At 35.1% G+C, this 25330-nt stretch overlaps 1 pseudogene; it reads left to right on the forward strand.

Annotated features, from left to right (window-relative positions):
• Window positions 1–25330, forward strand: part of LOC149530732 (serine/threonine-protein kinase Aurora-2-like) — a 63841-nt pseudogene that overhangs the window by 24734 nt on the left and 13777 nt on the right.

Here is a 25330-nt window from a genome sequence, read left to right on the forward strand (position 1 = left end):
TGCTTCGACCTATCCTTTATACTATATACAAAATTACCCTTGTTTTTAATCCTTAATCCAGTGAGAATGATGAAAATAAAAGTTTTAATTTTAGTTTTACAATTTATCTAATATAAACATTATACAATTGCACGTATAATAAATCTTTTCAATTGAAATAAAAGTAAACCTTTGTTCTATTGTAATTTCTTTTTTTTTTTTTTAGATTGTCATGTATCCTAAAATCTACAGATTTTGTATTTCATTTATTATAACTCAGTAGTGTGACTACCTTAAGACTCATTTGTATTGGTCCATGCAGTAGCACATATTCGAAATAGCCTTGAAAAGGTTAAAGAGAGGCCACATATAGGCAAGGTATATCTCCCTATCTAATGAAATATACTTATGTTTAAATGGTGCATGCTATTTGTTTTCCAATTCCTTCCTATTGGAAATTCAGTATTCTAGACTTCACTCTAGGTTTCTCCTCAACTTTTTTTTTGCAATCCATTTTATACATTTGTACTATCATCTTTTTATATAAAACTCACACAAAATCATTGATCAAAAATTAATATGTATTTTTTTGTTATATGCTACCAGCGCAATTGATAGTTGAAAAAAATGCATAAAGAGCTAATTACAAATAGTGAATCAAACTTTGTAGATCGTGTACTAGTTGGATATCATAGATTATTGAATTTTACTTTATTTCACCTATTCTTGTAATTCAATTGAACTTTCTAGTCTGGTTAGAAACATTATTTTCTATTAATATTTCTAAGTGAAGATCTATCACAACATTTGGTGTTTAGAAACTCTACAACAAGCAGATACTGCATTTGCATTATCAGAAGATATTGCATGTACATAGTCAGAAGATATTGAGCACTATATTTCTTTTATTCTAAAAGTACTGGCATCAAATAGAATCTTAAGTTCAAATAAAATTATTACTTTTTGAAATCAGCATTTGTCAAGGCATGTTGCTGATAGCACCTAAGTAACTTTCACCTTGTGACATCTCTTTGAGGCATTTTGCAAATAATTAAGATACATTGTCTATAACTCCACATTTTGCAAACATCTAGGCCTTCTCAAAATTATAGGATCATTTTAGTTACATTTGAAAATATTAATCAAAAATTTCCATATGTGCAGATATAAACATTAACTACAACATGTCCAATTTATTTGCAGATATATTTTCCTATGAAGATAGACCACGCTTGACAATATGAACCCAAAACAAAATAATGAGACAATGGCTGCATTGTGGGCTCAGTTTCAAAGAAAACTTGATAAATTTTATTGTCCTTGCAAAAAGTGTAAGGGCTTGAAGAATCAAAGAATTCTAATCACAATAGCCCAAAGTCATTGTAGGCAACATGGTCATGTTGACGATTTTCCTCCATTACTAAATGTGGATTTCCTACTGGAGGAACATGGAGGTGTGAATATCCAAGCTGAGGATAAGAATCCCATGGAAGAAGATGATAATGTGCCAGAGGACATGATTGAAGAAAATGGTATTGGGGCAAGTGATGAAGAGGCTCACAATGATGCTACTAGTGAATCTGATAATGATGATGAAGATGGTCTTGATATACCTTTACTTGAGAAGGCACATGATCCCTTATATGAAGGCTCCCAAACAACTCTACTCTCAGCTATAGTGTTGTTGGTGAACTTAAAGGTTATGAATGGTATATCCAATGTAGCAATGTCACGTATGCTAAGGTATGCCACTTTTGTCATCTTCAATGTTAGCATACAATTACTATTCATTATATTAACAATGCATATTTGTTGTTGTAGGTTGATTAGTGATTTTTTGTTACCACTATCAAACATTTTGCCTCGTTCATACGGAGAATTATCTACCATTATAAATCAGATTGGAATGAAGTATCATACAATACATGCATGTCCCAATGATCACATTCTATATCATAAACAACATGAATTTGCAACAAAATGCCCTGATTGTCATATTAGTAGATATCAGTCAGATCAAATAACAAAAAAGGTACCTCACAAGGTTCTTTCGTACATTCCCATTTTTTCACGTCTTCAAAAATTATTCAGGTGCGCTAGCTTAGCACAATTTATGGATTAACATGCATGCAATAAAAGTCAAGATGACATTATGTGAATGCCTACTAATGGTTCTACATTTAAAGAGATAGAAGAAACATGGTCACACTTTAAAGAATAACCTCATAATCTGAAGCTTTCATTGGCAGTGGATGGTGTCAATATGATATTTGTTTGCTCAGTGTGGCCTATTTTTGTTATTAACAATAACATTCCTCCGTGGATGTCCATAAAGAGGGAGCACCTAATGTTGTCAATGATTGTACCAAGTATTTTTTCATTTTATCGTTATCTAAATTAATTTATAGCCCAAGTGATTTGTGAGTTAGTTGGGATTTTTTTTAAAAAAGAATGGTCGAACCCATCTTCTTGGATTCATAGAAAGTTGAGGTACTGTTGTGTATACAATCTTGTGAAACATTATTTTCTTGAGCTAAAGGTTCAAATGTTGTGAAATAGATAGTTTGAGTTCAAACAATGCAACAGCTAAATTTTGGCAAGAAATATTAACACTCATCCTTCAGTAATGTCTCCTTTAGAAATTTATCTCTAGAATGAAATTTTCAACCATTAAATGCTTAATTTCTGGTAACTTGCACTAAGTTCCAAACCTCACCTCATTGGTTTTAGATTTTTCCAATGAGTTGATCATGGCCATCTTATCGGTATCCTGGGCTAACACATAACTCAATCCCCATCCAGGTAGACATTGGCAGAAGAAAAGGCAAATCGCATGGAGTTTTAAACATGGCATAATTGGTTTTAGATTTTATCTAACAAGTTATTTTTGTGGGTGAAATTGTAGTGTTAGTGAAAGTTTGAATCTCTTCGTAGAATTCATTGATTCAACCATAGTCAAAATTTTAGCTCACTTTTAGTCTTCAGTTATTGTCAATGCATTTTTGTCTTGACATCTAATCAATTGGACTACATTATGCAAATCCCAAATCTAATGGTAAAATTGGCCAGTGTCTTTTAGTGTTTTTGTGATTCTGTAGGGAATGCTACTTTGAAATCGATTAGGCTCATTAGTTTAAGATTCTCCCTAACAATTTGATCATGGCCATCTTAATTGGTATAGGCTATCACATAACTGAAACTCGATTCCATACCCATGTTGAAATCAACAGAAACTGAAGTTCAAACCTGGCCTCAACCTCAGTGGCTTTAGATTTTTCTAATGAGTTGATCATGGCCATCTTATCAGAATGGGGCCTGGGCTAACACATAACCCTCAATCCCCATTAGCATCCTTGTAGCTTGGATCCCAGTTTGTTTGCTAAAAAAAATGCTTCTAGAAATATGCCTGAGGGGTGCTCCACAACATGACACTAACATCCGTATAGCTTAGATCCTAGCCTTGGGGTTATATTTGCTCTCTTGTATCCATAAAAAATGTTTCTTATATTTTCTTTTATCATAAATAGTGAGATTCCCATTTACAACCAAGGGACATGATAAGTTTAATGCATGATTCCCATTAATAATATGGTAAGAGAAGTAAGATTTTGAATGGCATTTTTTTTTTAGCGAAGGACTATCACTTAATGATTCACCAGCTATTTTCAATTGTGTGAACAAAGAAATTTTTTTGTGGCTTTAAAAGTTCTATTCAAGAACCAGCTCCAACAGTCACAAGTAGAGCACCAATTGCATAGGGAGATTAAAATTTAGAGTCATCTTCGCCACCCAAATATACTTCAATTGTTTGGATACTTTTATGATCAGGTTCATATCCTGCAATGTTCTAATCTTTTTGGTGACATTTAATTTTCATCAAAACCTTCCCTAGTATTTATTTAATTGATTCTTTTATTCATCAATTTATTCAGAGTAGGGTCTATCTTATTCTTGAATATGCTACAAAAGGTGAGCTCTACAAAGAGCTCCAACATTGTAAATGCTTCAGTGAAAGGCGATTAGCTACTGTAAATACAATTGGAAATGGCTTATAATCTACTTTCTTTTTTTACTCTAGAAACTATTGAATCTTTTTTTGTAGAGTACATTGTGTATCTTGCAAAAGCTTTGGTATATTGCCATGAAAAGCATGTCATACACTGGGATATCAAGCCAGAGAACTTGTTAATTGGCATATAGGTAAGTGCCAAGGATGAATATATTTCTAATGATTCTTAGTTTAAACTTACAAGGATGTCTTTCTGATCATTACATTATTAACAAATTCACTTGTCAGGGTGAGCTAAAAATTGTCGATTTTGGTTAGTCTATGCACACTTTTGATAGAAGACGAACAATGTGTGGAACCTTGGACTACTTACCTCCTAAAATGGGTATGTTAGTGTGTAATATTTACTTTTCTCTTCATTTTTTCCTTCTAGATTATTTACATATTTGCAAATGTCTATTCCAGTGGAAAACAAGGAGCATGATTTTGGGGTAGACTTACGGAGTTTAGGGATCTTGTATTATGAGTTTCTTTATGGGGTTCCTCCTTTTAAAGCAAAGGAGCATTCAGACACTTACAAAAGGTCTGAGAAGCCATACTATGTTTTAGTTATTAGTATTTATTTTATTTTATTTTTCAAGCCTTATACTTGAAGGGTTCTTATATTTTCTTATTTCAAGCATGGATTTGATTGTGTGTGTTTTTTAGCATCATCATTTCAGATCACTCTCTGTAATCCATCATCAGGATGAGAGAGTGCAAGATACATGCAAAATGTAAAATCATAGGCAAGGCATGTGAACTATTTTATAGAATGCCTCAAAAAAATATTGACCAACCATTGGTTGAAATTTTGACCAATGCTTAGTAAAAAACCACCAAGTATTGGTCAAAATTTTGACCAATACCCAAAAGTTTTCTACTAGGCATTGGTCAAAATTTTGACCAAAACCTAAAAGTTTTCTACTAGGCATTGGTCAAAATTTTGACCAATACCTGAAAGTTTTCTACGAGGCATTGGCCAAAATTTTGACCAATACCTAAAAGTTTTTTACTAGGCATTGGTCAAAGTTTTTACCAATACCTGCTAGTTTTCAACTAGGCATTGGTCAAAATTTTGACCAATACCTGAAATTTTTCTACTAGGCATTGGTCAAAAAATTTGACCACTATCTATAGTTTTTGACCAACGCCTGGTATAGACTACGCTAGGATTCTAGGATATTTTTGACCAATGTATTGGTCAAAATTTTGACAACTAGTAAGATGGTCAATTTTTCAACAAGAAAAACTTTGACCAATTGGTTGGTCCAAATTTTGACCAATATTGGTCAAAAAATGGGGTCAAATATACTAGTGATTGATGACAACCATATATCTTGCCCGCGGGTGACAATAGTTTGTACACTCACCAATAAACTCTAATATGATCAACCATGCTTGCATTGCATACAACTACTCATAAGTGGACTATGGATTTGATTGATAAATTTTGAATCGATTGTCAAATTGCCAATTACCAATCAATCCTACCACATACTGATGAATCAACTTACTAGATTCCTCTAGCTTTGCATCTCTCTTCAATTTTTTTTGAGTTGCACGTGCATATCTTTGAAAGTCATTTTATAAATTCCCCTTTGTGATGAAATTCCTCATTTGAGAAGCACAAAAAAAATTTCTCACAAAGATTGTGATTTAGCCTCTCACCTGAAAATGCATTTTCTAAATAAAAATTGGAAAGTAGTTATTCTGAAATTTGAGTTTGGGTTGGGATTCTTAAGATTTCTAGGTTAGGATTAGGGTATTCATTTTGGGAAAATTTGACATCCCAACTCCAACTTCTTAACCATAACTTGCTAAAAAAAATTAAGGTTGATAGAGAAGAAAGTTAAGGTTCGTGGAGAGAGAGTGAGGAATGCCAACCTCTCAACCTTAACTCTCTAACCTTAACTTTCTAAATAGTTAAGGTTGATAGAGAGAGAGTAAGTTGGATTTGATGGAGAGAGAAAAATTTGGAGTTGATGAAGAGAGAAAAATTGTATACATTTTTAAACTCTCATCTAGAATTAACCTCACATTTTCAAGTTTTTAGGCATGGTAAAAACATCATGGTAACAAGATCCAATAATTACTCATCAAGACCTTTAAGCAGAAGTTGGGTCAAGTTTTCTACAGTGTCCCAGGAACATATCCTTCTTCCCATAAAGTTCTCAAACACTTTACCACCAAGATGACCTATTTCGAGAGGTTTGAGAAAAATAACATTTTCTATGTTTTCTATCATGATCATAGATTCATAGTCAAAAGTTCATTCACATGTTCATATCCATAATTTTCGGAGAAAAAGGGCATTTTCCTTTGCACGTTTTGAGGTAAGTAGTTTATTATTCATTTCATCTTTTAGTCTAGACCTATTTCCATATTTAATTAGGTTGATTGCATATATTTAGTACCTAGATCTATCTTATACTTCTCATTAAATTTATTAATTCAATTTCACATTTACAATTACACATCTTTAATCAATTTACATTGCATGAAAGAGGACTTTTTGGCATACTTCCTTGATATAATTTGGGTTTAGTATTGGCTTCCCTTAGTCTATAATTTGAGTTTTTTTAATCTAACTTGATTTATATTGAGAATTATGTTTGCAATCCCCTCTTTCCATTGTGTTTAATGTTTAATGCATTAAAAGTGTTGAGTAAATGAATTTACCTCACATAGTTTAACATTAACCTCCATCAATATTTTTCACCAAAAAACCTTGGTGAACCCAGTGTGATATAATTCTTTATTTAATTTTTGAGTTAGATATTGATCTCTTGAAATATTAATTTTTGACTTTGGAGTTATATCCCTTGATCTTCCTTTTTCACTAGGTTTTTACCTTCTTTTAGAAAACATATAGCCCTTTTCGTCTTTAAATTAGAGTGTTCATTTGTGTATTCTTTTCTTTCCATGTCTTGTAGAGTTAGATTTAGCTATCTTGTGAGGTTAGAGATCTCTTTTTATGCTACTTGTTACATTGATATTTGTATGGTTAAATATCATTAGAGATTCCTTTTGTGATATCCCCTTTTATGAATTTGATTGCATTAAGTCCAACCTATAGCACTCATATTAGGAGAAGTTGTAGACTCATCGACACTTTTGATTATGATTCCTCTTTTCTTCCTAAGACCCATGATGCTAGCAACATTTTTTCTCAAGATCTTAATCCTATCATGGAGAATAACTCTTCTCATGCTTACTATGATGAAGGTGAAGTTTCAAGAGTTCAAAAACTTGGCTTGTACAAGAGATCCAAAATGTCGATATTTTTTCCACTATTGAGGCTATTAAGAATATTATTCCTTATTATGACAATATAATTACCATCTTGTGTGGTATATCTCACCTTATTAATACTCATGCTAATTCTATGGAAGAACGTGCTCAAGAGTTAGCATACACTCCTCCTACAATTGTTGAATCTTCCATTCCTAGCATCCCCACTCATGTGTTACCTCTCATGATGACTTCTATAGAAGTCTTTAATTGTCTAAGTATCGATCTTCCTAACCCTACACTTCCCTCGAGTGCCTCTTCTACATTCATACCTTCTTTTTTTTCCTTCATAAAATGTCATTCCTTTTACATATTCCATTCCTCTTCTCATTCCTTCCAATCCTCCACCAACATATTTACATATTCCTTCCAATTCCTACCACAACTTTTTTAGCACAATCAATATGTCTATGCCTACAATTTCATCTTCTAATCCTACCATTAGTATCTTGGTTCAAACTATCACTACTCTACAAAAGTGGCTCAATTAACTCATTCTATGTATGACATCTCTATATGTGAAATTTCTAATCTCCTTTCCTTATACATCCTTTGAATTGTTATCTGGGAACATGTTGAGATACCTTGTCTTGAGACTTATAATGCTATGGCTGATCATGTGATTCATGTTAGGACTTTCTAAATTGTATGTAGTGATTTTGATCATGACTATGGGATCACAGATAAGTTTTGTATGTGTATTCTTAGGGACAAATATCTGCATCTTTACCTCATTATTCTACTGATTCCTTTCAAACACTCACCAACAATTTCAAAACAACATTTGGTCTTTAAATTTTATTGATTTATTTGATGCATTGAAAACAAAATGTTAACAAAAAAGTTAGTGACTTTATTGGAATATTTGTATGCTAAATCTAATCCCATGTCTAATCATGGTATTCAACATATTTTTATTTATAACTTGCAGAAAGACAATAGGGATAAGATTCTCCTTACTGAGTATACTTCCTTCTCACATCTTTGTGTAGTGCTTCACCATTATTAGTTACAAGTGAGCTAACTTGAGAGTGCCACTCCAATGGTTCCTATTAGCATTGATAAAAAGGACATCAGTGTTCATATAAATAAGCTTTCTAATCTTAAAAACTACATACAAATCAATAGGTCAAAAACATAGTTGATGAAAAAGTGGCTACTACATCTAAAGGTATGGCTACATTTTCCTTTATGTATCATCCTAATTGTAATTGCACTAATTTATTTGAACATTTGCATGTGGTTATGTCAAAGTTGACTAATGTTAACATTATTAAACTTTCTCCTATCTATCCTATTGACACTAGCAAACCAATGTCTAAGTCATTTGATCAAAATGATTTTTGTCACTATCCTTGTCAACATGGTCACGACACTCAAAAGTGTTATACTTTGAAGAATATTATCCGAGACCTCATTGATTCCAATGCTATATCTATTGATGCTGAGGATAATAGTATCAATAAATTTGTTGCACCTCCTAATTAGAATTTTCAAATTTACACCAACCCTTTCCCTTCATATCATTAATCAACTCTTTTCTCTTGTGACTAATATGACTTATGATGATAAGGTAGAAGAAGCTAACCATGTGGTTCATCATGTTAATTCTCAACCTCAACCTTCATTTTCACCTTCTCTTCCTATCACCTTGGATCATGCTGATATGTTTGAAGAACATAATGCTCCTCTCTATAATGCTACTAGAATTTCTCATATCCCTTTTGTGGTATTTTAATTGATCCCTCTTCCTTCGTGAATGTCATCACTAAAGAGAATATTTTTAATAATTGATCTCATAAGAATATCTATGACATAGCTGATGTTTGGATTCAAAATTGTAATAGTTATTTTATCACCCTCAAGGTTATATCAATTTTTCTGTGACCCTTTCTAGTAAGGTTGTGCACACTATCTTAGTTATCATTCCTACTTTTGATCAATTACAAGTTAGGATTGATACTTCATGGCTTTCTTCCATACAAGTTGTGTTAAGATAGACTTCTATAGATTCTCATATCCTCAAAATTGTGTTGAGATAGACTTCTATTCAACATTTCTTCCCTCAAATATCCTTGCCTCTTGATCATCTTTATTGATCCTATCATAAATATAAGGTAGATAAGATTCTTGAGATTATCCTTGCTAATTAAGGTTAATACTCCTACAACTATCTTGCCTGCCCCACCTATTCCTCATCCTAAAATTCCTCAACATGTAGTTGTTCCCTCTACAGAATCTATGATAGTTGATCCTAGTCCTTCAAGTTTTTCTCGTTATATCATTTTCAATCAACATGCATGTAAGCATTGCAAGAATTATCAAGCTAAGGCCAAGGTACATGCTCTTGCTTCTCAAACTACCTCTTCATCTCAACCTTTTCCTTCCTTTGATCAATCCATGTTTGAGCATTTGGAGGTAGTTTATCATAATAATAATATGTGAATGGATAAACATGATGATTTTGTTCATATTTTAGATTATATTAATCTTGGTGTGGAAGATTCTCTTGAGGGCAATATTAATTCAAATGAACATTTTAGTGATGATGAATATGAAAACATTGATATGGATTATGATTTTCCTATATGCTTTCTAAATAGTTATCACTCACTCCTAGTGATGCTAACCAGATTCCATGCTTGGATATGGTTGTGGTTCCTACTATGTTATATGTGTACCTATTTAGAGTTTCCTATCTTTCCTTAATGGTACAGAATGGGGGAGGTAGGTGACACAATTGAAGTGGAATTCTCTAGCATGGTATTCTTTGTGTGTATGTGTTGTATTTTTCTCGTATTGTGATCTTTGACATTTTTTTAAAAAAAATTGTTTTAGACGATTCTTGTTTCTCTGTTGGAACAAGATGATAGAGTAATCAAAGATGTCACACACATTTTTCTACTTGTATCTTTGTTCTTCTACATGTTGTTACATGTTATGGTGTATATGTGCTATTGTTTGTGCATGTACCTTTGTGTATTTTTCTTGGATTCTTGCAACATGGTAGCACTGATTCTTTTTTGTCTCTATGTTTTCGACCCAAAAATACTCTTCTTTGTATCTATTATGTATTTTTCTACCATTGTGTTGTAGTTATACTTCCTTTGGAGAATGATGACATTTCATACTTGATATAATATTACATATTATCATATGATCATACTAGCCCCAAAGTTAGTAGATCCCCTTCATGCTCTATTTTTGTCATGTGTTTGTTTCCTTTGAAGTGTTCTCTCTTGGTGGCACTTCATGGTGGGAATTTTTCCAGTGGATGTATGTATGTTTTCATTAAATAATTTTCTCCCATTAAGGATTTTTCAATCACTTTACATGGGGGTACACACTTTGCTCATTTGTTCACACATGCACTTTGATGATTTGGATTGCTCTATCGAACTATTAAGAGTAAATGGGTGTTGGTGTAAATAAGTATTTACTATTTATACTTTATTTAAGTTTACCTAGGATAATGCATATTCATATTACCTAAGTCTACTACATCTATTTATGAGATAAACCTTTGTATTCTTATCCTCTTATTGTTGCACGTGAATTTATGCACAATGGAGGATAATCCACTCGTGGTGGACGTGCTTAATTGTTATGCTTATCTCTTTGCATGAATCCTAGTCATCTTGATTGCTTTTATAATATACAAGGAACTTCTATGATGTATTTATCCAATTTTCTGGTTAATCCATTCTCATTTGATCATATCTTGTCTCTCTTGTGCTATCTCTTAAGCTTCTAGATCTTGGTATTTCATTCTTGCCTTAGGAAAATTCTTACATGTTACCAAAGCTTGAGGTAGAATCTTACATGGTATCAAAGATATAAATAGTTCTTACATGGTATCAAAGTTGAAGGAGCATCCATTGCATAGCCATTGGAGATATTTTTTTTCAGGTCAAGGTTGGAGCTTGTTGGTGCAAATCAAATGTTGGCATCACATTCAAAAGGTCAAAAAGCCCCTAAATGGACTTGTGTTTCATCAAAATCAAACATCTAAAAGAATCATTTGAGTTTTGGAGGTAGAATATGGTGATTCGGAAAAAATAATTACAGAGGTGATTTTCAAACAACGATATCTCCCTCATACGGAATCCTTTTTCTGAGCAATTTTTTTTTTTTGGTTTGGGGTAGAATTTTGTGATCTACACATTACTGCAAGTTGTTTGTAATCTTTATTCCTAAATGTTTCTGAAAATTGTAAATCCCAATTTTTACAACTTTAAAGGCTTTATTTGGGCTCATATGGGCACATATTCAGGTGTTTTATTCTTAAGTACATAATTTTTTATCTACTTTCTAGATCTAGTATCAGTTTGGAATAATTGTTAGTGGACATAGTACTTTCAAAATTTGTTCATTTTTGGCCTATTTTGGCACTTGTAATTAATTAGATCCTTGAGAGATCTTGTGTCTTATCTTTTTGAGTCTGATATAGCTTCATATTTGTTGTTGTAACCATCAAAATTAGAATTCCACTTTGGTTCATTTTGACAAGTGGAAATTGTACATGCACTAAGTATAAAGTGCCAAAACATCTATTTTGGAGGGTGTAGATGCTCAAAAATGGTTTTTCATCTACGATTTCATCTATAGGTTTCAAAATTTGTAGTTTCTAGGTTTTATTCAGACACTATTTCCCCATAGTTTGCACCCAACCTCCCAACTGCATCCTAAAATTACCAATTGCACCCAACTATGTCATGAATGTAGTTAGCACTATCTAGGTGCACTTGGGGGTGTTTTGAGCCATTTTGGCCCTCTGGGGTGCAATCTGCTCTGTCAGAGCACACCTAGTTCACAGAAAACACGCACATCAATTAGAATCTGCATGTACATTTTCTTCTAGAACATGTATTAGATGATTTTTTGTTACTAATGGTCTACTTGCAACATGTGGAAATTGTGGGATGAAGACATGATCATAACAATACTACTAATGCTTGCTTTGTAGGACATTGTTGAACACCATTGTGTGTTTGTCAAAACCATGTGTGTGGATTTCCTAGATTAGATAACACTTCATTTGGTGCTTAAAATGAACTTTTTCTTTTCTACCTATCATGTATATAGTGTTTAAATCCATAGGAGTTACATTGGACGTATCCTCTCCCCTCATCATTCATGGATCTTGGGTGTAAGAGAAATTTGTGTAACTTCTATAAGAGGCCTACCTTGGACCAAGATACTCAATATTGGGTATGCCAGGGGACAACCTCAGAGCAGTAACAGGCCAAAATCCAAGTCAACATTCCAACCACTATATAAAATTTGATTATGGTGAAAGTCGTGTCAGCAGTATTGCTACATGATAGCTCTCCTCCAGTACCCTTGTGGTGCGTCAAACCCCAGTTCTTGGGGTTGGGAGACCTTCTACGAAAGTTTATCATTCACTTTTCTAACAGAATGCCCTTACTAAAAACCATATTTTAGTGGCCAAAATCCTTTTTACCCACTGGCTCAAGGGGTCACCCATGCCCATGAAGACATCCTACATTCTCGCGGTCCTTAGTAGAGGCAACAGTCCCTTGGGAAGTAGATCTTGGTAGCCCTAAGAAGTGAGTGCGCTGTAAAGGGGAGCCTGTGGTGCCAAGATCCTAGGTTTTCTACTCTAGATAAGCGTGGCTAAACTTTTCTTCAAGTAAGAATTCAGTAGATACAGTCCTAAAAGCCTAGGTTGTGGTGTGTTTGTTCACTTTTAACAATAGCTATTCTTGTCATAATGTGTCTTGCATGTGTGTAAAACATAATCAAGATAAAAGCCAACATTCAAATTTACACCTTGGAAACTTGCAAACACTTGTCAAAACATTACACATTGTCAAAACATTTCAACCTTTGTCCAAACTTTACAAACTTTGGTTCAACACATCCAAACCTTAGAAAACATGGCAACTTGTGATCCTAAATGTGCTTGGCAAAACGTAGATATCATTCTTGCATAGACTCCACTTACATTAACCCTAGTCTAAGCCTCATACTTGAATCATATAGATTTCATATTGCACCTTTTAGTACTCATTTATTATTCAGTACCTTTCATATTGCATCCATTTGGGTTTAGTTTACCTCCCTTAGTTTTTTGCATTCCCATCTCAAAATCAATTCTTTGCATCCACCAACTTGCATCTTTGCATACCTAACCATCATCTTGCACACTTTAACCCTCATTTTGGGTATCCTAAGAATAATTTTGAACCTTCATTATATTCTTAACATTTTCCTCTATTTTTTACCTCACTATGGCATCAATATAGAAATCATAGCTTCCAGAATTGCCTTAGTTTTAGCCAAGTTTACCAACTGCGTCCTGAAACTACCAACTATGACCAAACTAGCCCCAACTGCATCATGGACATATTTGGTACTATTTGAGCACACTTGGTGGTTTGAGGACCTATTTTGGGATTCTAGATAACATTTTGAGGCTTTTACAGTGTCCTTAGGTACCTAGTTAGCTCCCCTTGCATTAGCTTGCCCAGATCTGCATTCTACTTCACCTAGTTTTCATTACCTTCACTTAGGACATCATTCCTTAGGTCATAACCTCTATTCTACATCTCCCAACCCATCATAACATCAACCTCAACATCTTAGCTTCCTAGCATATCAACTTGGCAACCATACCCTTCAAAATCAGCAAACATTCATCCTAGTTTACCAACTGTGCCCAGAAACTACCAATTGTGCCCAAACTGGCCCCAACTACATCATAGGCATATTTGGTACTATTGGAGCACACTTGGAACTTTCAAGGCACACTTGGGCACCTGCATGACCATTTTGGGCTTCCAAACAGCACTTTGGAACCCTAAAACTGCATTTAGGAGCCTCTATACCTCCTCATTCTGCACTTGACCCAAAACCGCATCTTGCACCCAAAATCCCATTTTGCATCATAGGAATTGTCCACATTGCATATCCAATCAGCATCATCACCATCTCAAGTCCCCTAGATGTCATTTTGAACCCCAAAACCTTTGAACTTAGTCAAAAATCTAAACAAAAGTATGAACTCTAGAGTTTTACATTGTGTCAACAAATGATGGATCTTGACCATGGTCATTTTATCATTTTCTTTTATATTTTCTTTGGTCAAACACTACCTATTTCAAGTTAGATTTGCCTTTGTCATTTTGATCTTATCATTTTTTGTCCCTTTTTTGGTCAAGATCCAAAGTCTATTGGCATAACATTAAACTCTTAGGTTAATACCTTGTAAAGATTTCACCTAAGTTCAAAACCTTGCATATACCTCTATCATTAGCATAATCATATTCCTAAATGTCATTTTGACTTACCCTAGTTTTACATCCCCTTCACCTTGCATTTATCAACATCCTAGCATCATTTTCACTATCAAACCCTACCAAAGTGTCCATCGATCAAATTGTCTTCTAGATCATTTACCCTCATTTTGCATATCCCAAACGTCATTATCAACCCTTGGAAACCATTCCTTGCATAGTCTACCTTGCATAAATCAACCTTTGGCATCCTTAACAAGTCCAAAATGTAACCCTAATTGTCATTTTGCATACCTTAGAGTCATTTTCATCCCCTCTAGTCAAGCTTCAAAACAGCACCTTGCATTCGCATTTGCATAATATCCCTAGCACATTTGCACTTTGCATGTCAAAACCTAATTCATTTAGCATTTCCTCACATTCCATAACATCCCTAAACACTTAAAAATCCAAAAAACACTCATATCTTGCATACCTACATCTTAGTTATCAAGTTTTGACCTCTTTTACCAACTGCAGCCCTATTTTACCAATTGCACACTTCAAGTGCGCAACTGGTGTTTTCAGGATGCACTTGGTAGTTTTAGGATGCACTTGATAATTAGGTGTTTCATTCTAGGTTCCAAAACCCTAATCTACACTTCCACACCTTGCATTGCATCCCAAGGCCTTAGGAAACACTCTAAATCACTCAACACACTCCAAATTTGCATTTTAGGCACCCTAGCACCTTTGTTTACCCATTACATACCTCCTACTTACCAACTGCTTACTTTTAGGCCTCCAATTATATCATAGGCACACTTGGTACTATCTGAGCATAGTTGATAGTTTAGGTGCACACTTGGGAGGCAGAAAAGTCCATTTAGGTTTTCCCCCATTACATCTGCATTCTTAGGTATCATGCCAACACTTACTAGGAGACAATCAACTCAAAGACTCGAGGAACTTTATCAACCCTTGTTTTCTAAAGCACAAGTACAACCAAAACCCTATCCATGATAGAAGAAGAGCAAGAAGACCCAACAACCATTTTATGAAGACCAAATCAAGGTGTCACAATCTTTACTTGCAGACCCCTTAAACATGTATCTGCAAGATCATCATAATCAAGCTATGACACAACAAACCTTGACCAATGCACCTACCATGAGATTTCCTCCAAACTCCTTTCCCACACATGGGATGGTTCAATGTAGTCCTAACTTTGAACCTATATTCATGTTGATACCACCCGGAGGAGGAAGTGTGCCAGCCACACCCGAAGATGAACAATCACACTCCTTCGAATTCAGCCAACCTAACACAAGTACCTTCCACACTAACACATCAAATATACAAGGTACTGTACACCTCATTTATGAATCTAACACTAATTATGGCATCACTAATGAAGAAATGGCTAGGGCATGTCAAGACAAAAACTTCCATAAAAACTTCAAACTTTTGGCAGCCCAAGAAATTGTCAAATTCAACCCAAATGTGGAAGGACCTAAGTCCAAACATCAAACCAACAGAACCATTGAATACATACAACCCATGATCAATTTGGACTTAGATAAGGGAAAACAACCTTTGGATTTTTCAAACATGATAATGGCACCTATAAGGTCCCATCAAGAATCAACCATCGAAATCCTCCAAAGTACATTTGAACACATCAATGTTAACCCCTTGTTTGATGAAATACCACCAATCCCTAAATACCCAAAAGGTCATTAAGACTTGACCTTAGTCACATGATGCAATAAAAAGATGCATCTAAAAGGACTTGTGCTCTAGGGATGCAAAACATACCTCCTTTGGAGAGAAATCAACAAAGTGCACCTTTGCTCCTAACTCTACCAAGTGTTATGACATCAAATGTTAAGGAGCCTCCCACGAGTACACTATGTGAGACATCAAGTGCAAAAATCCCTATGGACACACAAAGGAAAAGTCTTATTGACATTACACACATTCCCAAAAGGAACACATCTCATGATCAAATCAATATGATGTCACAAGGAGGAACATCTAACACCCAATGATACCAAAGCAACAATACCAACATGATGGTCAACTCACAAGGACTTAGTCAACTCCCATAACAACATCAACCTAACACTTCCAACCCTTAATGAAGTCTACATCCACTTAACACACATTCCACATAACAACACCAACACCAACCACAACAACAACAACCACAAGCGGTACAACCATCCAACGTCCCTAACACACAATCCAACATAAACCCACTTGAATTACATGCAATGTATCAACAACAAATCCAACAACAACAAGCAATGTTTTCTAAACAACAAGAGCAATTCAAGCAATAGTTGGAATATCAAAGACAACTTGAGCAACAAATTGCATACTAGCAACATTTATTGCAACAACAACATGTGCCACAACAACCTCAATAGATACCTCTACAATAACAATCACATACATGGTCTCACATACAAGCAACAGAGGTATCCCAATAGTAACTGCCACACATGGCACAACAACAACACACGGTACATCAATCGCAGTTGATACTACAACAAGTATCACATCAAATATCACAACAAGTACCCTAGCCATAGGGACCTTTCTATCTTTGAGGTACCAACATACCTCCACCACCTGGTGACACATCACCAGACTCATCAGACATAGAAATGTCAGAACCAAGTAGACATAGCTCCCGCCATAGAAAATAGTCTACTCATAGACACAAAAGACTTGAAGGAAAGTCTATCATGCAAAACCCTAATGAAGAGCTATTACAACAATTCAAACAACTTTCCAAACAATTTGAGGCATTGGGAGTCCAAAAGAAATAGGCTTTATATATAGAAAGGGACTTACATCCTAACACATTCGGTAAAAGTCTATATATGCCTCCATTCCAAAAATACTTTGAGGCTCCAAGGTTCAAAAAATACCAAGGAAAAGGCAACCCTGTTGATCATATCAGAGAATTTTTTGCTTCATGTACCAAACTCAGTGATGAGCCCACTTATCTCATGAGATTGTTCCCTCGTTCTCTAGGTGGGCCCACACTTGAATGGTACTCCAAACTTCCTAGTAATATCAAAACATGGTCGAAACTCACAGACAAGTTCATCTCCCACTTTTCCTTTAACATTACAAATGAAGTGACACTTTTTGATTTGTGCTCAACTAAATAGAAGATAGGAGAACCATTTATCACATTCTTACTATGTTGGAGAAGCTTAGTCAGTCGATTCTCACTAGACATTCTTGAAGAACAACAAGTAAACGCGTGCATTGAAAACTTAGTCCCAGACTTAATGTATGAACTCAAAATCAAGAGCCGAAGCACTATTTCTAAACTAATGAAAAAGGGGGCTAGTATTGAAGACGCTCTTATCCGTAAGGGAATCCTCAAGATAAACAAGGAAAACACAAATACTAGTTCCTCTAATGACAAGCCAAAAAATTTCTCCAAAAACAAGAATGTGACTAATGATGGCATTGTGGATGCACAAACAATTAGCACAACATAATCTCAACTGACTTTGAAAGGTGCAAACCCTAAGAATTCACAAACTCGCAATCAAACATCAGCCCCACAACAAAAAATTGAGACTTCTACACAAGACAAACCCTGAAGACACCCTAGAACCAATGATAGGAAATTTACACCATTGGGGATACCTCTTGAGATTGCACTACAATAGTTACTGAGTAATAACTTCCTACAGTTACCCCCGATCAAAGATGAACTATTAACCAAAGTAGATTGGTGGGATGACAAAAAATTATGTGATTACCACCGCACCAAAGGACATAAGACCTCATCATGTTTCCAACTAAAGCATGCAATAAGGGACCTTATTGATGACGGTGTAATCACAATTGATCCATCACTATTAGCATCCAACTCTGACCACACTATATTCAAAGATCCTTTGGGTAATCATGACAAAGAGAAACCCTGAATTTCAAACTCAAAATCACAAGGTAATGTGAATTACAAACGCATCAAATATGACTACACCATCAATTGCTTTAATAAGTCTAATTCTCGCATATCCATATTCACTTTAAATGCTAAAGACCCTCATTGTGCTATCACTACATGCCATACCAAGATCACCATACCTAGAGCTCCATCTAGACCTATTGCTTCTACTAGACTTGCACCCCCTAGTAGACCTGTGGCTCCTACTTCATTTGATTATAGCCTTGTTGAATAGCTTGGCAAGACTCCTACACAAATATCCATCTTTGACCTCCTACATGCATCTCCCCAACATCAGAAGATCTTGGATCAAGTCCTTAAAGAGTTAGTCATCCCAGATAACATTGATGTTGCCCAGTTCCAAGCCATGGTTGGGAACCTATCTACATCACAGCATATCACTTTTTTCCCTCATGATATTCCTAAAGACAAACCCAACCATAATGATCCCCTTTACCTTGAAGTCTTTGTCCATATTGTTAAAGTTAGAGGTGTCTTGATAGATGGAGGAGCAGGGTTGAATATCTGTACAGTTAAAGTAGTCAAAGGTCTAGGTTATTTTGAAAATGACATGGATCCCTCTCGAAGGATCACAATCAAAGCCTATGATGATGGTGAACGTTTCTCTATAGGGGTCATCATCTTACCTATCAGAGTTGGTCCAACTACTGAAGACACATTATTCCATGTCCTAGATATCGAAATGAACTGCAACATGATACTAGGATGCCCTTGGCTTCATGCTATGAAAGTAGTCCCTTCTACATTTCATCAATGTCTGAAGTTTTCCTATGACAACGTGGAGGTTACCATCCCTGGCGATCCAGATCCTTTCCATTTTTGTGCTAATCTAAGAGATGCTACTACATACCAAATCCTAACAAACAATGAAGCACAACCCACAAATTCCTCTAAGTATATGGATGCTGATATACTCCTTAGTAAGGCCAAGTAAAAGATGAAGAATGAAGAAAATGGGTGTGGAGAGTACTTTATGTCTGAAGTCTCTCACATTAGGGAGTCGCCACTTTCTCCCCTATCTTATGGTAAATCATAAATATTGAAGGATCGACACTCTGAGATTGGTACACAAAATGCCACTTCTATCAATGAGTATACATCTATATATATTGAGAAAGAAAAAGTAGACCAAGAACCCGCTTTGATATCTCCTAGCTAGTACGGACTTGGGTTTACTATCATACAGAAACAAGGCTATGATGGCTATAGCGGTCTTGGATCTCAAAAACAAGGAATCATTGAACCTATCACTACAAAAGGATGACCTCCTAGTTTGGGGCTTGAATTTGAACCATTATGAATAGGTCCTCCTAGTACTACAGTACCTACGTGTAAGACCATGGATGTTTTGAATGATGAAAAGGCATCTGAGGATATCCCAGCAGAAACCAACAATCCTCTAGCTTCTGAGCATGACCCCCATGATATAACTGACTCTAATGCCCATATCCATACCTTTAACCAAAACCCATTCAGCACTGATGATGGCATCCCCTCAAGTCATCTCGAACTATTGGATTGGGACCAACGTGGGCCACCAATTTTTGATCGATTCGACAATGATGATGCTCTCACAATAGACTTTGAAATCTATGAAGGCATTATGATTGAAGATCATAAAGAAGCAATTTCTCCTAAAGAGCACACATTGGCATATTTTGGGAAGCCAACTCCACTTTCTAGTTACAAAGCAAAAAGAGAAAATAATAACAAGCATAGATCTCTTGGTGAAAACCGAAAGGCACCATTAGACCATGAAAAATCAAAACCTAAGAAGCTCCCAAGGTTACAAGATGAAAATTATAATTCCATGAATATCAGTGTTCTAGTGTTCAACATGCTGCACAGTCTTTTGGACATCTCTCAATCAGCATTCATATGGAAGGTCATTGGTCTCAACCCTCCCAACCCTCCCTTATATCCAATTGTTTATCCCCAAATCCAGCTACCTAATTTTCCCAACACCCAAGCTCAAATCTTTATCCAATAAGCCTTTGCATATGTCATCATCAGTGACATCCCACATGACATATCTATTGACCCATTTATCCTTAGATGCCTTAATTCGCAAGAGGCAAACACTTTCTTACATATGGTACATGATGGTATATCTTGAGGCCTTTCCAGTGGTTTGATTTTAGCTACAGACTCAGAACAAATCCTGCGTAGTTATGGTCAATCATGGACCCCGAGATTATCAACTAGTAGTAGCAACAACAAATTTCTTATCAACATTCATCAGCAACATTCATGATTCCATCTAAAAGTCCTGAAAAAATATCAAAAAAATAGCAAAATGTCTTGAAAAAAGAAAAGAAAAAAGTGAAAACAGTCATGAAAAAATGGATGCCTTGATGAAAACCTGGTAAACAGGCATCTTGGCACGCAAATTTGAGTCAAGAGAAAAAATTTGTCCAAAAGTAAAAAACCTGGCAAACAGGCACTTTGGGCAAGTACCATGGTGAAAACCTGGCAAACAAGCACCGTGTGTAATCATTTATTGCTCCTCCATCTATCGGGATTCCATCTAGTTTTTCCCCCTCTGTCATTCCTTGATCATATCTTTCATATTGGAAGACATCTTGGTCCCTTATCATGGCTCATGAACTGGTTAATGTCCTTTGTTATCTTGCCTAAGCATCACCAGTCTGTACACACTTTGTCATTGGCCTTTGTATATAGTTTACATCTTGTCGGGGGGCATATTACCTACATGGTGCACAAGTTTGAACTTGAACTGGGGGCACATCCCTAAGAAATTTTTATCAATTGGACCTATCGCATAACGGATTGGAGCTAACACTTGTATATGCTTTTATGATACTGAAAAAAGCACTAAAAATCATAAAATGTCCTAAAGAAATCACTAAAAATCATAAAACGATCCTGAAAAAATCCCTAAACATCATAAAACATCTTGAAAAAAGCACTAAAAATTGTAAAATTTCCTGAAAAAATCAGTCACGCAAAAACATCAAAAATCCCCAAAAACCCTAAAAATCACAAAACCCATCAACAATTTGTAATAAACCTTGTACATATTCATTGTGATAACCACCCCTTTTGTGTACACACTTGCACTTTGCAGACTGAAACCCAAAGCACTACACTTTCAAGATAGTCACACTATTTGAACAACGTAAACCAACAATCAATCCAACATATCACTATGAACCTCTCAACTAAATCCACAAACAGAGCTATCACATCATCAACATGTCAAACACTACCCACACACCTTCAAACATTAAAAAGAAAGTAATAATGGACAATAATAGCTATTGGCTCACATTTTTTAGTGAGTGATTTATTTTTGGCTTTTTTTTTCTTTGATCATGTTCCTATGCCCCTCGATGATATAAACTGATCAATGAGAGTGGCCGAGATGGTTCATGGTCATCCTTTTCTAGTTTTGTCTATCACAATGTACCTTTGAGATTCTAGGGCATGTACATATGCCTCAGGAAGGATAAGGTCATTCTCTATCTACATCGTGCTTGTTTATGGAAAAGGCTTGCATTTGCGCTCTAGCCCTTAATGCCATGATGTGTTGCATTCCATTTGCCATATCAAAATAAAGCTCCATTTGACATATAGTACACTTTATAAAAGAAACAGTCTTTCCATCATACTAACATATCCTCATCTCATTTTTCTTCTTCATCTTGTTCTCCATCACCATGATCATGTCTTTCAATTCACCAAATCATCTTCCTCTTGCATTCATGCATCATCCTGCACTGTTAATCAACCTTCTGTGGCTTTCCACCTAGTCCAACCTCAGTCTGACATTTTTCTAACCATATTTGATCAAATCTGATCGTGTTTGATGATTTCACTCATGTTAGGAAATCTTTCCATCATTTTGGGCATGCATGCACAGTTTTAGGTCATTCCAAGTCCAATCGGGCTGATTTTGGCCCTCGGTGCCTTCTCAACTCGGATTTTCAATCCATCAATTGCGTTGGATTTGTATCTTCATTGAAAATAAAATGAGATATCATTTTCATAATTTTGTTACCTTCTTGGATGGTAACCCAAGAAATTACTCTCGGGCTCCTGATTGACCCCGTTCTGCACTCTAGACCTCATAACTTTCACATTTTAGCTCTGATTTGTGATCCGTCAATTGCTATGGTTTTGTCTTCTTATTGTAAAAAAATTGACTTATCATATGCTTATCTTAGTCAATTTATCAAGGGGGCACCCATATATATCATCCCTACTGGTGCATGTTGTGGCTTTCTCATTAGTTATTCTTTGACACAACACTCTAAATCACATTTTAATCAAAGAGGGGAAAAATGTAGACACTCAAAAATGGTTTGCATCTACAGTTTCATCACTTCTTCCATACTAATTTGTCTCATTTTCTCATTCTACTAACTTTGATCTTTTGGCCAAATTGATCATACTTTATCATTTGTATCCTCTTTCACATCAATTTCATGTCATTTCAAAATCATTTCATATTGATTCAAAACCATTTCATATCAACTCAAAATCACCCCAAATAAACTTAGAATCACTCGAAATCAGTCATAATCATCACAAAGCATATCAAACATCTCAAATCAATCATCATTTATTCATTCCTAGGTATTGTTGTGGCTTTCAGTGCCTTGGAAACTTATCAACCTATAAATCTTATCAATCTGACCTTAGTACTATCATGGCTCTCAGTGCTAGGTCAAACTATCATTCATGTCATCCAATCTTTGACATTGTTGAGGCTTTCAATGTCGAATCATGGCATTATCAACTATTTTAATAATATTGACAATGTTTGTCAATGTTATTATAATCAAACCTTTTCAATCAATTGCAATCCTGTAGCATTTGCAATGTCAGTTAAATGTTACATATCAATCAATTCATGTCATGTGTCCTTGGCATGTTATCAATTTCAATCAATCAATCTAACCATGGCTTTGGTCTACTTGTCATCATCTTATTCGATATCCATTATCATCACATTCTCATCAAAGGATACTGTTACATTTATTTAATCAATTTTGGCCAATCATTTACTAATTTCCTCTTAGGATTAAATAACTCATAGTTTAATCCTATTCTTCTTACTAATTATTCTTCCTAATTATCATCCTAAATTAATTAATTATATTAATTAATTGGTTCATCATCCACAAACCATGGAAATTCACAATTTCCTAAGTCACATTTTCCATCATTAATTCCATTTTTTACTAATTCTTATTTTGTGGAATAAAAGGATTTTTTAATTCAAATATTCCATAGAATATTGACATCATCATGACACTTGGATATGATACCTCATGGATTCTCCTTTGACACTTGGATAAAATATGTCATAATCAAATATTCTTATTCTCTTACGCACATCCATATTTGGCTTATTTGTCATAAATTCTTGGCTTTAAGTGGGCTTGAGGTGTCTTATGACGCATCATAGATTCTCTTCCACATTTAGTCAAAATTGACTGACATGCATCATAGAATCTTATACTTGGAATCTTGTGTCATCTGTGTCATGGATTCTAAAAGGAATCTCTTGCCACATTGCATATTTAAGGGTGAAAAATCCAATGCTCTCATCCTCCATGCCCATTATAAAATGAGTATTCTTCCTCTCATTTCAGGTCCTAATTATGGAGTCCTTAGGTCCTAATTCTTGAGCATTTTTCAAGTCTTTAGCTTTTTAGATTTTCACTCCATCTCTCATGTAAAATCACAACTTCTAGTGTTCTCATAGCATTATCACCATTATCATAGACTTTTCTTCAATTTTGTGTGCACTATAGGAAACTTTGGAGCTACATCATTTGGAGAAGAAGGACATGGGAGCTACAAACAAAAGAGGGAGTTTTAACATTGTTCACTTTCTTTATTAGTTTGTCTTTCATAGTAGACTAGTGGGTGCTAACGTATGATTATTGATTTTTTGATTTACTCCTAGTATGTTATGCATTTAACCTGTTTTCTAGGTCCTACAGGGGATTCTTTCTTTTTTGGCATTTTGGAGAGTGCATTAATTTGTTTTTCATGAGATAAGCACATCATGGGAAAAGTCATGGAATGGACAATCCATCCTACAATTGTATTTTTTACTAGAGATAATTATGCATCATGGGAAAAGGGAATCATTACATATTGTAGATGGATAAAACTCTTGCCTAATCTTTATCGACTTATTCCTAAGCCCAAGTCAAAGTTCAAAAAGTTAGCTTGGTGTGATAGGAATATGCATATAAGGGGATTGATTTCTTATAGCCTTGTTACATCTTTCTTCTATGAATTTGATAGCAAGCTAGAAGGTTTTAAGTGCCTACACACACATTGTCTTATTATTTGGGAACACTTTGGAGATCCTCCTGCTCCTCCATTATTAGAAGATCTAGTTTTAGATTGTCTCCTTCCACTTGATGATGTAGATAACATTCCCTATGATGATCATACCTTGTGGAAGATTCAAACTTTTGATGATATTGAGAGTCTTGATGATCCAAAGACTCAAGTTACAACTACTAATTCTCCTATTGATATTGCATCTACTATTGTTCTTGATAATGCTTTTATTCACACCACCATGGATTCAAGTGATTTGGTGTAATAGGATACTCCTTTTCTTCTAGACTCAATTCCATGGGATGACTACTAGTTGACATATATTGCAGGTTTGTTTGTGGAGTCCTACATTACATATTTGGGAGACACTATTCATGAAATTCTTCTTCTCTTTGGTGAAGTTGTTCCTCCTTCAGGTGTTGTGAGGGAACACTCTAACCC

The sequence above is a fragment of the Cupressus sempervirens genome, chromosome 11 (genome assembly GCF_028749045.1).
Source record: "Cupressus sempervirens isolate cs-2001-9-10 chromosome 11, ASM2874904v1, whole genome shotgun sequence".
Taxonomy (NCBI): Eukaryota; Viridiplantae; Streptophyta; class Pinopsida; order Cupressales; family Cupressaceae; genus Cupressus; species Cupressus sempervirens.